Genomic DNA, 8,396 nt, shown 5'->3' with positions numbered 1-8,396 from the left:
CCTTTCCTTCTAATATTATATTCAAAAATGATAACGTATCGAAGAATATTTTAAAGGGGCAAACCGTTAGGACAAGATTATCGTCCATCTCTCGGGAGGAAAAATGTTTCCCTTGCAAAGAGGTAACGACGTTTGAAAAGCTTTTGCTGCTAAGCTCATGGTGACCTATAACAATACAAGTATTATTATAATGTTGACAATATTATAGAAAATAATAATTTTATTAGGTGTGTTATGTCCTTAACAATCTAAGCCGACACGGACCTGAAAATCAGGCTTGAACCAGAAAATCGTGTTAGACATATGAACTTGAACATGACATAAATAACCAACAATTTAATTTATAACACAAAACACACTAAAAAGTTTTTTTTTTTTAAATTGGGTTAAGCAAGTCAACCCACGAAATTTCCAGGTTGACATGAACACGAACCGATTAGCTAAATGGGTTCACGGGAATTTTGACCAAAAACTGACCTGAAACCATTTATTTAAACTATACCAAACCCGTGAAATTCGTGTTAGATCCGTGTCGTTTTTTCATGTTGTGTCAGAAATTCAAACCCCTACATGAGATACGCGTATCTACTTTTACCCATGTATCAAACTTTTTCTAACAATAATCACTTAACCCAATGTGATACGTGACACAGTATCGCGTGTGTATTGTAATTCACTTATAGATACATATACATATGTCTTATGTTTGTATAGAGTTATAGACAATAGAATGAAATGATTTAGGGTTTAGGCGAGTAAGAACTAAGAACAAATATTTATGCGGCCAAATATCATCGTATCTCATGCCTATATGCGTGAATTTGTTCTGACAAAGGTATACAGATAAAAAAATTATAGTGTACCTTATAGGCGGCGACAGGTTTCGTAAACAAATACCGCCATACTAATCCACTGACCACAAAACATAAGTTAGCTGTAAAATGCTCCAAAAAGGGACGAGAATATAAAAACATTAAGAGCACCTATTCCCGGTAGGCGGCACAGAACAAAGAAGCACAGCTCCTGCAAGATCTGCACGCAAATACCGCAAACTTAATCATAATTACTACAATTTTGAATAAAAATGTTTGCAAGTAATGCAAAAAGTAAGAAACTTTTGGTGTCAAAAGGGGTGGTAAACGAGCCAAGTCACTCGTGAGCTACTCGAGATTGGCCCGCTACTCGAATCAAGCTGAGCTCAACGAGCCTGAGCCTATACATGAGCTTGTTAAATAAACGAGCAACTGAGCTTTAGTTATGAAGCTCGAAGCCAAAAACATGAGATTGTTTCATAAACTAGCCAGAGCCCAAGCACCCACTATCGAGCTCTAAGCTAACTACCTGACTCGGGAGCACAAACGAGCCTATTATTTATATAACTTTTTTAATATATATAATAAATATTGTTTATAAAACTATGATAAAATAACTAAATAACATATTTGTTTATACAACTTTTATTTAATATATATTCTATAATAATCATCATTGTTTATAAAATTACGATAAAAATAACTAAACACTGTGTATGTGAGTGTTATGTTTTATATAATATTTATAAATATAAAGACATTAAAAATAATTATAATTATATATAAATTAATTAATAAACAATAAGCGATCAGAGCTCAAGTGCTCGTAAGTTTAAACGAGCCAAGCTGAAGCTCGGTTAGGTGTCAAGTTTATATGAAATCCATCTAACTTGGAGGATAAAATCTTAAACTTACTTCCACTTGAATCCTTTTCAAAATTTGCAATGTAGTACTGAACAATGAGCCCTCCAAATGAATGCCCAATCAACACCAGTGACGATGCAGTTTGATTCTTGATGAAATCAGCAATGTTGGCAGCATGTGTCTGTTACGCAGTTTGCAATGGATCACAAAACTCATTTTGAAGAAGAAGATTATTCAAGAACGGATAATAACCTGAAGAGAGCCTGCAACTGAACGCTCTGGATCTTCACTTTCACCCTGCCAATGTTCCACAATCATGAAAATTCACACTTACCGAAGAACCAGCAACTGAAGCAACCCAAAACACGACTCGCAAATCGTGGGCGGACCTGAAAGTTTTTTAAGTTTTTAATTTAGGGGAGCTGTTATGAACTGGACCCGAGCCCAAATTAGCCCAGTAAAGACGGCCCAACTAAGTAAAAGATTTGACAATATATCGAAAGAGGATGAATGTAGAAGAAAAGATAACAAATTAGCCCAGTAAAGGCGGCCCAACTAAGTAAAAAGTAGAAATTGAATTGTTTTTTAGTTATAAATATTGGCATAAAACGCATTTACAAAAACAAAAACAAACTGTAAATGGGTCAATTGAATCGAACCTGACCCAATAGGCTGAGGGCGTAGGAATCGAAGCCGTTTCGAGAGAAGAAGGGCAGCCATGTGTTCAGACCAGCATGGATGAATATTAAAGGCGAGGGTTTTTTATCTAGTGTTGTTTGGTAAAATTACCTGAGGGAGTTGGGGGAAAAACACGAGATTGCCCTTGTTTACGGTGCCTTCATTTTGGTCAACGAGGCGAGTGTAAGAAGATGGCACCCAACAGATGACGACGACGACATTTTGTTGAGTTTTGGGTATTGGGACTTCTGGATGGATTTGGCTACTTTTTATCACAATCAGACTATTTCCTATCATATGGTGTTGAATCTTTCAACCCTTATCCGTAGTGTCACTGTTAGAATTCACCCGTAGTCATTCGCGTCTCATAATTCATCCATTCATGAGCCTACTCATCAACTTTTCTCCTTTTGCTCGTCGGGCCACTCACGGCGAGTGGTGAAGCGAGGGTGTTGTGGTGTGCGTTGGCTGGTCACAACACATGTAACATTTATTAATTTTCAAACCCGGAAACCCGACCAGTTAAATTTTTTTTTTGTTATCTTTTGTATCTTCAGGTAAGTAACAAAACTGATGACTTATATATATATATATATTACGTCATTGCACATTACTCGATTTCGCTTGTTTAAACAAATTGTTTTTTTAAAACTATCTATCTAGTACATTTTAACCCCCCTCGACTTAGTTTTTTACAACCTTTGTATAACTAATCAAACCCTAGGGACAAAACTTGCAAGTTTCCAAATTTCCTTTTTCCACATTTCTCCATTTTCCTTGTCGTCACGTCCATACCCCCCCCCCCCCCAAATCGAAACCAGTCTTCAATCAAACCGTTAGTCGGGATTTGATTCGTTTACAGTTTTCTTGTCCATCACGATATCAAAACTTATGGTAACTGTGGGTAATTGACAGCTAATGGACACGATTATGAGCTAAAACGAATCGCGGCCTATCTAGACCTCGTTTCACTATAAATACACGATCATAACTCAATTCAGTTGTCACTCATACTCCTCATATCATTCCTTACAAAAACCATAAACTAATTGCATCAACATAAAGCGTTCTAGATCCTTTTGAGTTCGTATTCGTGGTCGAAACCCTAGTCCTCGATTCTCCCTAGATTTGTAATTATAACAGGTAATTAATGAGTGTTTCTTGATCGATTTTACTGATTAACAAAAGCCCTCTATCAACTTCGATTGATAGAGGGAAAACATGCATCAATTTGGGTTTTGTTTTAAGGGTTCATATGGAATTGGGATTGCTTTCAGAATCTGTTTATATTGATCATGTTTCTTTCTATTTACAAACTGAAGCACCAACCCAGTTGGCTGGTGCACGAGGTGTTATGATTTGAACTGGCCTGGGGCGCAGGTTCGAGCCCCCTCGTGGCCCGGTTTTAGTAGTTTTTTTCTTTTTATAAATTTCAATGATTTAATCGAATATTAATATATCTAAACTATTTTATATAAAAAAACTAATAATGATTCCACTCGTTTACAAACCAAACACTACTTTTATCTCGAAATATTTATCGTTTGTGTGTGTATATATATACACTATATTATAATACATATAGGAAGGGCAAGACGGTAATTTGCCAAATAATCTTAAAAGTAAGAGTCTTACCTCTATTCATGCACAAGATACAAGTTTGTGATGCACAAGCTCTCAAAACTCCATCAAAACCTAGTATCACGTCTGTGGTCATTCAAAATTCAAAATAACCTAAAAGCATCACATGAGTAGGTTTGAAATTCAAACCTCACAAAGCATCTATCTTTCTCTCTCTCTCTCATCTAAATCAGGAAGCAGATGCCCGATCTAAAGAAATCAAAAGATTCCAGGTTCTTTCATTGTCGTCGCTCTCCAATTTGGTAGAAGATGAGGTAGAATCGTAAGGGAGATGATTGGGAGGGGGGGTTATTGTCAATGTCGCCAGTAACAAATTCCGACTGGAGCTAGAGGCTAAATCACCTTCCTGGATGTTGTAAGTATTAGAAATATGGACTGGTTCGATTAACTTAACGCGGTCGACCGAGTTATGACCCATAAGAGTTAAACCTTAGTCAACGAACTCAAAATCCGCTTACTTTACTTAACCGGTAATGACGAATAGTTAATGGAACATATTACGTATATATAATAATCTTGTATAATTATACACATACTCGTAAGACGGAATTTATTATTTATACTAAACTAGATTTTCATCCTAGCGCGTTGCGCCGGGGCAGCTAGCAAAACCCATACGTTGAAACCCAGGCGTTGGTAAAACTCGAACGTTACGACGATGAGTCGACATAAATTCGGATTTGAGGGTTAAAACCCAAAATATTAATTCGTCAAAATTAACATATAAAAGCATTAACATATAAAAAAACAAAATATTTAAGACAATGTCTAGTTGGTTGGCAAACCCATGCGATGGTAAAACCAAAGCCTTGTCGGTCCCGAGCATTGAGGCGGTAACTTGACACGAATTTGGTCGGTTTTGATTACGTGCCTTACAGTACCGGAACTAAAAAATGAAAAAAATAAAAAACTTAAGGTGGACCAATAGCCAATTTGGGGGGGGGGGGGGGGGGTTTGGTAGTGTTGTCGGTCATGGGCTTTAAATAAAGTCGCGAGTCTCCACGAACTCGTCCGGTTTCTTTCAGATTTGTTATGGTACCGAAACTACAAAAATTGACGTTTGATCAGTGTCCGTTACGTTTATTGTGGTAACTAAACTAAAATAATACAAAATTCACCGACCAATATGGTGCCGCAAAGTGGCTCAATAAGCCACTTGCGGCATCAAACTTGTAAATTATATATAGTTATAATATAAATGATAAATGTATTATGTTTATTTACTAATTAAATAAATTGGTTTGGGCTTTAAACGAGAGTTGGACTTGAGGCCTGGCTTGGATATATATTATTGATAAATGAAAGATTATATACGTAATCTTTTATGTTAGTGCACGGTTTTGATCGTCTTGAATCGTTGTAATCGTTCGTAATTTATTATTATTTTAATGTAAGGGCAATTTGGTAATTTATAAGCCCCATTCGTTGTTGTATAAGCTCATTCGTTAAGCTTGTTTAACGAATGATGCTATTTGCGTTTATCTATGTTCATTCGTTAAGAATGTTTAACGAATGAACATCTAATCGTTATTATTCTGTACCATTCGTCATGGAATGTTGACGAGTGGGGTATAGCGAACGAGTCATTCGCTACACCATTAATATATTTATGTAATGAAGACGAATGAAGGCCATTCGTTACGGGATGTGTAACAAATGACATCTGTCTTCTATATATAGATTGTTTCAGTCTTCGTAATTTAACAAGTGTTTATCTAATCTCTCTCAAGCCATTACTCTGCCAAAATTTACACTCATACACTTCATTCACTAATCTATTAGTTCACATACACATATCAGGTAACTAGATCCGTAGATCAATCGGTATGGATTGATTAAACGAATTGAAGCTTAAGTAATTAACAGTTCTCAAGTGGTATCAGAGCTCATACGTTAGATTGTGTGTGTGAATTAAGGTATTTCATAAGGAATTGATTGAATAATCATTGTTTAATTGTTAAATTTGGATTCGTACTTGGTATTATCGATTTAGCTCAATTAACATGATGAGATGTTAATTAGTGGCTAATTTGATTGTCAATGAGTTCAGAATTGGATCTGTGTTCTTCATGGTTATTGACTTGAATTATTAAGTGATATTAGAATGGAATTGGATTGATTGGTAGTGTTATGGAAACAGATGGGTCTGTTTTGATGGTTTTTGGATTGGTTTTGGTTTGAAATCGAGTGTTCGTATTGGTTTGGATTTGTCCGCGGGACTGAGACGAGTCGTTTGAGCACTTGATTGTGTTAATTGGTTAGGATTTGGTTGATTTATCCATAGTTTTGTATTCGTATGGATTGAAGTTTGATTTAAAAAATTTCCAGATCTGGAAATTTAGTTTGAAGATTTGAAGATTCATTAAATCATTCGTTATGGCATATTGATCCATTCGTCATACGATGGATAGTCATTCGTTATCAGATTCTAACTGATTTGTGCCACATGTACAGGTTGTTATAACATAATAACAACCCATTCGTTACCGTAGCTTATTCGTTACCAGCTATTCGTTATCAAAACACATTCGTTATTACTCATTCGTCACAGAAACCCATTCAAGCCAAGATCATTCGCTATTGAAACACCATACCACCCATTACCTTATTCGTCATCCATTCTGTCACACCCCCATCTAAGGCCTAGGAATGCGACCAACAGTTGGTACCACATCTGTATATAAATCAGAGTTATGTTTAAATAGCGGAAGACTTATAAACATGTGGTTTAAAGTTGTAAATATTTAAATTACAAAAGTTAAAACTTGAAGTCCTATTTAAGTTTACTTGTTTATAAGTTTTACAAAACCACCATATTTAATATATTAAACAAAAATATCCGAGCCATCGGATTCTTGAGCTTCTTCGCCTTCACAAGCGCTATTCCTGATTACCTGCAAAATGTTAAAAAAATACGTCAGCAACAAATGCTGGTGAATATGTTGACGCTAACACCGTCCGAGGGTCTTTCCCTTTTGCTATCTCGCACCTATAGTACGAGTATAACTTTTTGTTAGTCGGATATACAATCCGGCTTATGACCTTTAGTCTTAGTTTTATAATCGCCACTTCGATTTATTTTAAAACCTCTAGTTTATCAAGTAATCTGTTTTCTTTTCTTTTTAAACCTGTAGTTTAAAATATCTTTCTTTATAAGATAACCTATAGATATCTTATTTATTAAAATCCTACGTTTCTTCTTCTTTAAGAAACGTATATCTTTCTTCTTTATTATTTAAGAATACTCATTATTACTTAAATAATATTTATAACAAAGTATTACACATATTTATACATTCACACACATATATATAAATATTCTTAATTTCTTTCTTTTCTTTTCTTTGTTATATTTTCTTTTATTTATCGAGGTATCGAATATAACCCCGACTTAGGGTTTTAAGCCTTTTATAATATTTTATTATATTTTATTCGGGCATCAATCCTACCATTTCTTCGCTTTACAAACCCTATACACTCGAGCAGCACTTCGACACCTTTTTAATACTCCTCCATACGTTAACATGCTTCACGAGGAAATCATCGGGACGTCGAGATGGCACCACCTTCTTATTTGGAATGTCGTCGGGAAATGGCACGAATATGGAGGAGTCGAGGGCACGTTTATCGAGGTAATGAACAAGGGTTTGGCACGAACTTCGAGTAATGTTATAAAAGGCTAGTGAGATGTTAGAGAGAGAGAGAGAGAGAGGATGAATGATTTCGGTGCGTAGGAAACGAAATCCCGAGCTTGCTATTTATAGGCATTTTCTGGAAGCCCATCGCGATACGCGATGGCCTCCTTGGCTATCTTGTCGCGTATCGCGACGTAGGCCAGCTGAATCACCACGTAGACCTGCCACGTGGCGACACGTGGCAGATGTTGTGCCGCGTGGCGACACGTGGCGGACGCGTTGCCACGTGGCACACGTGTCACATTGTGTCAGACAGGTCATCGCGATACGCGATGACCTTGATCCTAAGACCGTCGCGTATCGCGATGGGCCAAAGAATCAAAATTTTCATTTTCAACCCTGGAGTTTGAAAAATGGCAGAATTGGTCCTTTGACTTCGGAAATTTGACATTTTTGACTCGAAATTTTCGTGATGTTACATCCTCCCCACCTTGAAATAAATTTCGTCCTCGAGATTGCTTCACGAGAATAAGTGGGGGTATTTCTTCTTCATTTTCGATTCGAGTTCCCAAGTATACTCGGGCCCTCTTCGTGAGTCCCATTTAACTTTCACAATTTTCAACGTTCGCCTTTTTAATTTCTTTGTTTTTGAATCTTCTATTTGAATCGGACGTTCTACGAATTTTAAGTTTTCATTTATTTCAACGTCTTTTAGAGGCATGGCTAAAGATTCATCGGCTAGACATTTACGTAGATTCGAAACATG

At 36.3% G+C, this 8,396-nt stretch overlaps 1 pseudogene across 1 annotated transcript; it reads right to left on the bottom strand.

Annotated features, from left to right (window-relative positions):
• Window positions 1–64: 64 nt before the first annotated feature.
• LOC143603687 (uncharacterized) lies at window positions 65–2,712 on the bottom strand (annotated as a pseudogene). The gene is made up of 7 exons (XR_013148110.1): window positions 2,703–2,712; window positions 2,336–2,442; window positions 1,929–1,973; window positions 1,728–1,857; window positions 984–1,032; window positions 864–912; window positions 65–165 (listed from the first exon to the last, which is right to left on the bottom strand). The product of XR_013148110.1 is annotated as an uncharacterized LOC143603687 (transcript).
• Window positions 2,713–8,396: the final 5,684 nt, after the last annotated feature.

Source organism: Bidens hawaiensis, unplaced genomic scaffold, assembly GCF_021521415.1.
Source record: "Bidens hawaiensis isolate Kalapana, Puna unplaced genomic scaffold, B.hawaiensis_p1.1 tig00062432_1, whole genome shotgun sequence".
In the NCBI taxonomy this organism is placed as follows: Eukaryota; Viridiplantae; Streptophyta; class Magnoliopsida; order Asterales; family Asteraceae; genus Bidens; species Bidens hawaiensis.
The sequence above is the reverse complement of the archived record's forward strand: the minus strand, read 5'-3'. Positions and strand labels throughout refer to the sequence as shown.